The 5,754-nt window shown below is 38.9% G+C and overlaps 1 long non-coding RNA gene across 1 annotated transcript; it reads right to left on the bottom strand.

Annotated features, from left to right (window-relative positions):
- Window positions 1-1,366: 1,366 nt before the first annotated feature.
- On the bottom strand, window positions 1,367-5,372 carry LOC142751032 (uncharacterized). Its single transcript, XR_012882685.1, has 3 exons — window positions 5,307-5,372; window positions 2,951-3,016; window positions 1,367-1,421 (listed from the first exon to the last, which is right to left on the bottom strand). It is a non-coding gene; the product is annotated as an uncharacterized LOC142751032 (long non-coding RNA).
- Between the last annotated feature and the right edge of the window lie 382 nt (window positions 5,373-5,754).

Here is a 5,754-nt window from a genome sequence, read left to right as displayed (position 1 = left end):
TATTTTCTTTATTAGCGTAATACAGTAGCAGCAGTATGGGTGAGATTTGAACAAATCTCATCCACACACAGCAGAAAAAAATCTGCAGAAAAAAACCATTCATAAATTGACCTCTGTTGTGGGTTATTTTATGCCGCAGCATGTCAATTTATGCTGTGTAATCGCTGTTTTCCTGTTTCGCGTTTTCCCCATTGAATTCAATGGAGAGGTAAATCACACAACAATGAGCTACTTTGCAACTTTTGCTGCGTAAAAATCCCAAATGGGAAAAATAAGCTTTTTTTTAAAAGTTAAAATGAATAAAAAAGCTTATACCGTTGTCCTAGCAGTGCAATCCTCTGTTCTAAGTACAGCTCAGCCTCCTGGGATGACATATTATCCCTTGTGACTGCTGTAGTTAATCCAAGGCTGCAGCGGTCACATGGACTACAGCATCATCCCAGGAGGCAAGCTACACTCAGAAGAGAGGGACGCGTCGCCATGACTATGGCCGCGGTAATTATAAACTTTTTAAAAAAAAAATATTCCTAAAGGATAAAACTGCACCACAATTTGGTGTGGTTTTTCAGGTGGAATTTCTTGTGGCTTCCAGGATAAACACACTCTGTATTTTTACGCTGAGTATCTGTCCTGTGTGTTTCCACCCTATGGCTAAATTCAGACAAGTTTTGCCTTAGTTTTCACGTTTTAAAAAATTAAACCCAAAAAACAGCACATTCTATTTGGAGCATTATTTCTGTGTTTTTCCATAATTGTTACATGCAGTACCATGTAGAAGAAGTTCTAGAGACAGTTCTTAGAGTTATTTCTTACACAACAAAATGGCTGTTGAAAAAATATACGAAATAGAAAAATCGAGCAACATTTTAATTTTAAAACTGAAACATTTTGTTGGATAGTTAGTGCTGAAAAACGAGGGGCAATTGAGGTATACTGGGTTTCTTGGACCCTGCTGAATAGGTAAGCTTCTTTCTAATATGGTATCCTATGGAAATAATTTAACTAATCAGAATAAAATATGTAAATATAGTGGTCTCTCAACATACAATTTTAATTGGTTCCGGGAAGACCATTGCATGTTGAAACCATAACTCTATGGAAAATTGTTAATTGGTTCCGAAGCCCCCAAAATGTCGACCCGAAACAATAAAAAAGATGGATTGAAGACAAATAAAGACAAAAATACAAATAAAGCATGTATTGTAAGCACTGTACATTATTGAACTACTGAACTATGTGGATGACTTAATAACATACATTACCATTGTATAAACTAAATCAATAGTACTCGATGAAATAACACCTTCATGAAATAATGTTACGCAAAAAAAAAATCAATAATATAAAATAGGAAGGAAAGACCTTACCATAATTTTTAACAGATCCTTCAAAGTACAGCCAACATCAAGGGATATCATTTTCTGAAAAGAACAAAGTATTCATATAAAGAGTAAGCCTTTGCAATAGCACATTGGGTATGTAGTGTTGCCCGGTAATTTGTGTGTGATACACCCTTTCATTAAATTAGAAGTCATTTATTAACAACCATTTCTCAGCAATACTCTCATATATACATTTTTCAGAAAAACATTAAATGTTTTTTTATTAATATTAATATAATTTTTTTAATGAGTGATGGGTTAGTAATGAAAAAAATCATACAAAAATATAAATGAATAAAATGAAAGAAATGGTCTGAGACTAAATCATGTCACTCTCCCAGTGTTGACATGTGGTCATGTCCATGGATGATGAAGGGAAAGTTGTAGAGTGCAGCAGAGGTTTAAATTGTAAAAGCACTATAACTTCCTTTACATTTCCTGCAGGTTCCAGCCATCATTCTTTAACAATTTATTTGCCATGCCAGCAGGGCCAGCCTTAGGGTAGATACCACCGTGTGCAAAATTTTCTTTCGGCACCCCACCACCATCATTAAAAAAATGCCCCATAAAAAAGTATAATGTCTCTACACAGTATAATGCCCTTTTAAGTGCCCCCACACAGTATAATGCCATTTTTAGTGCCCCCACACAGTATTATGCCCCTTTAGTGCCCCACATAGTATAATGCCCAATTCATGCCCCCTACAGTATAATGTCCCTTTCGTGCTTTCTTTCCCCCACACAGTATAATGCCCCCATAGCTGCCCCCAAACAATATAATGTTCCAATAGCTGCCCCCACACTGTATAATTCCCACATAGCAGCCCCCACACAGTATAATACCCCCTTTAGTGCCCAACCCTCAGTATAATGCCTCCTTTACTGCCCCACACAGTATAATGCCCCTTCTTCCCCCCCTCAACAGTATAATGACCCCTTTAGTGAGCCCCACACAGTATAATGTCCACCCAAGTGCCTTGACATTATAAAGCCCCTTTTAGTGTCCCACACAGTATAATGCCACATTTACTGCCCCCACACAGTATAATGCCCACTCATGCCCCCACACACAGCATAATGCCCGCTTAAATCCCCACACAGTATAATGCCCCCTTCAGTGCCCCCCACACAGTATATTGCCCCCTTTAGTGCCCACCATGCAGTATAATGGCCCCTTTAGTGCCCCACACATTATAATGGTCCTTATTTCCCACCCCAACAGTATAATGTCACCCTTTAGTGCCCCCCACATGTATAATGTCCACCAAGTGCCCCCACAGGGTACAAATAAAGTATTGATGCGTGGAGGCCCGGGGATCGAGCGATAGTTGGCTTTCACTCACCATTTCTCTGCTTCGGCCCTGGCACTGCACTGCACTGGACCAGAGAAAAAACACCTGTATGCCAGACATATGTCTAATTTTCCCATTGACATGAAACAGTCAAATTGATTATTTGTCACTGCTACATTTTTATATTTTCTCCATTTCTATTATTGGGAAAAGTCTTGACATTACACATATTTTTAAAAAAAAATCAAATCAATATAACATATAAGCTAAAATTACCAGTTCAAAGAGGAGGTCCTCAATAAGACTTAGCTGCCTTGTCTTCTTTTCACCTTCGGGACATGTCTGTAAAGAAGGTAAAGAAGTTGAGGGCTTTTTGTATGACACATTTTAGTTTTATCCTTTTAGTTAATTTATCTTTTATTGCATTGTGGCTCATGTAGACATATTTACTATGTAACCCAGGAGGGGATGTTAAATTCTCAAAAGATTCAAGGCCTAGACCCATAACTTTTTTAAATTGACTTATTTTTGCAAATCACCACTGTATACATGTCATCAACCATTTGATAAAGTCTTACGCTAGTCCATTAGTATGCCATGTTTGAAATTTAAAAGGTTTTTCCACTAGCTGACTACTGATAACCTATCAACTGGATGGGTCATCAGTATATGATTTGTGGGGGTACGACACCCGGACCCTGCATCGATCAGCTGCTCCGGCTGCCTTTGGGCACCAAATCTCATTGCACAGTATGCAATGTATGGAGCTGGATTCACTTGAATAGGAGAGGCGATGCAGTATTGCAGCTTGGCCGTTATTACGTGAGCAGAACTATCTGCTTCCAGCATGGACGTCCGGTGCCCGCAGGCAGCCGAAGCAGCTGATCGGTGTGGGGTCCGGGTGTAGGACCCCCAAGATCATATACTGATGGCCTATCCAGTGGATAGGTCATCAGTTGTCCGGTAGTGGACAACCCTTTTAATGCTTATTTTTCCCATACAGAGCTGGAGCTGTTGTCTGTAGCTGAAGTCCACTTACATTCAATCAATTATATTGTCAGTGGCATAGTGACCTTATGTTGCAGTGCCAAAGTCTGATGTACCAGTGACATTTTGTCTAACCCCAGGATGCCACTACAGTAGTATCACATCCCTAGTGAGAAAACTGTGCAGTGTCCATCCCATTATGATCCAGTGGCACTGTATCCAGGGTCTGGTGATAAATTTGCATAGTGCCAAGCAAAGAAATTACTGCTGGTAGCTGGGAAATTTATTTTTATGCTGCGGGCGGGAGTTTCTTTAGGGTCCATTATAGCACTCACAGTGTACAGTAAAAATATAAACTCATCTAGTGTCCAAAGGAGCAGCTCATTCTGGCACAGGTAGATGGCAGTATAGCACATTTAGCACTGCACTGTACTGCAAAAATGTGCCACTAGAGAGCCAATCAGTATATGCACTTCTGTAATTCAGCACCTGCTGGTTGGCTCTACTTGCCCCAATCTAAAATGCACTCATTTACAGGAATTTTACTAGTAAAATATCCACGCTGGTTGGCTGAATCTTCAAGTCAATCGCATAGTACCACAGATCGGCAAGCTTCGTCGCTTTGTAAGTTTAATGTGGTTTCAAGTTATGATGGCCCAGAAAAGGCTGTTGCAATATGAAAATATTGCAGTGTGAGGCCATTATAACTTGATAGACCACTGTATTATAAATTTGGGTTCTTGGTGATCGCCTTTTGGGATTTATTTGTTTAGTGTTGTTTCTGGTTATCCAGATAACAGTCACTCTGGATTTGTGGGAAAAAGACAGATCTCATGGGTACAGGGTCCCCGGATCCTGGGATATGCAAAGGCCATGCTCTAACCTTGTAGCAAAAAAAAGATAAAGACACATATCTACAGTATATAGAAATGGGATACTAATTGTGAGATGGAATATTACTTTACTGTGATTGTAGTAAGATGTAATGTGCACCATCTAACTAACTTGGTTATAGTTACAACTGCAGGATGGCATAGGGAAAAAAAGAAATACAGCCAATTGTTTTGGTGACATGCCTTTAAAAATAATTGTTATGTCATTATTTTTTTCCAAATTGTTGTGGAACCTATGAAAATTAAGATATTTCTGTGTTGCAATGGAACTTGTGTTATTACATTCTGAGGACTGATAAATGGGATTTCCAGTTTCAGCAAATTAAAAGTTATACAATTTTCCAATGTACTCACGGTTTTCAAGATCTCTGTTTATTTGTTATTCAGTAGGAACTTCAAGTGTATAAAATTCTGTCCATGGTCATGTGATGACACCCAGGTGCACAACTCGTTAGAAGACACAGCCCTGATACACGTACTGTAACGAGCCATGCACCTGTGTGTCATCACATGACCATGGACAGAATTGTATCCCCTGGATGTAAAAAAAGAAATGTTTCTACTGTATAACAACAAGCAGAGTTCTTGAAAACAGTGAGGAATTAATACAGAGGGTAGATTGTAAACTGTTGTAACTTTTAATCATATAAAAAATAAAATTGGAAAAATTTAAACTGGACAGCCAAACACATTACTTTCAAATGTTTTCTTTGTTTTCATTTTAAGTATTATATATCTATGTTTAAACTTACTTTCAAAATCTCAAATTTTTCACCAATTGCTTGAATGCCACGGACATGAGAGTCAATTTTAGTTTTCTGAAAAATAATCGCAAGCAGGTCAGTAGACATTAGTAGGAGAACATCATTTTTATGTTATAAATCAATAGAAGCTATGACAGACTCAAAAAGACTTGCTTGCCACTGCAGGAAAAATAGTGGCCAGTTACAACTTCCTTCGATCGCTGTTGTTTTCAGTCAACCACTCGAAAATGACAGTATAGTAACCAAAGAGGCATTCTGATTCTGATTTAATAGATGGGGCCCTCTATTTACAGATGTAGCAATCTGTGGCAAGAAACTTTGACTTGACTGTTTCTGTAATGATAGGGGTAGGGAAACGGACAAGTGAGCCCTAATCTACCCGCCACTCTGTCCCTGCCTACTTGCAACGACCCGCCCTAGGCGACGGGGTACAACT

Source organism: Rhinoderma darwinii, chromosome 3 (genome assembly GCF_050947455.1).
Source record: "Rhinoderma darwinii isolate aRhiDar2 chromosome 3, aRhiDar2.hap1, whole genome shotgun sequence".
NCBI classification, from domain to species: domain Eukaryota; kingdom Metazoa; phylum Chordata; class Amphibia; order Anura; family Rhinodermatidae; genus Rhinoderma; species Rhinoderma darwinii.
Note: the sequence above shows the minus strand (reverse complement) of the source record. Positions and strands in the feature narration are given on the sequence as shown.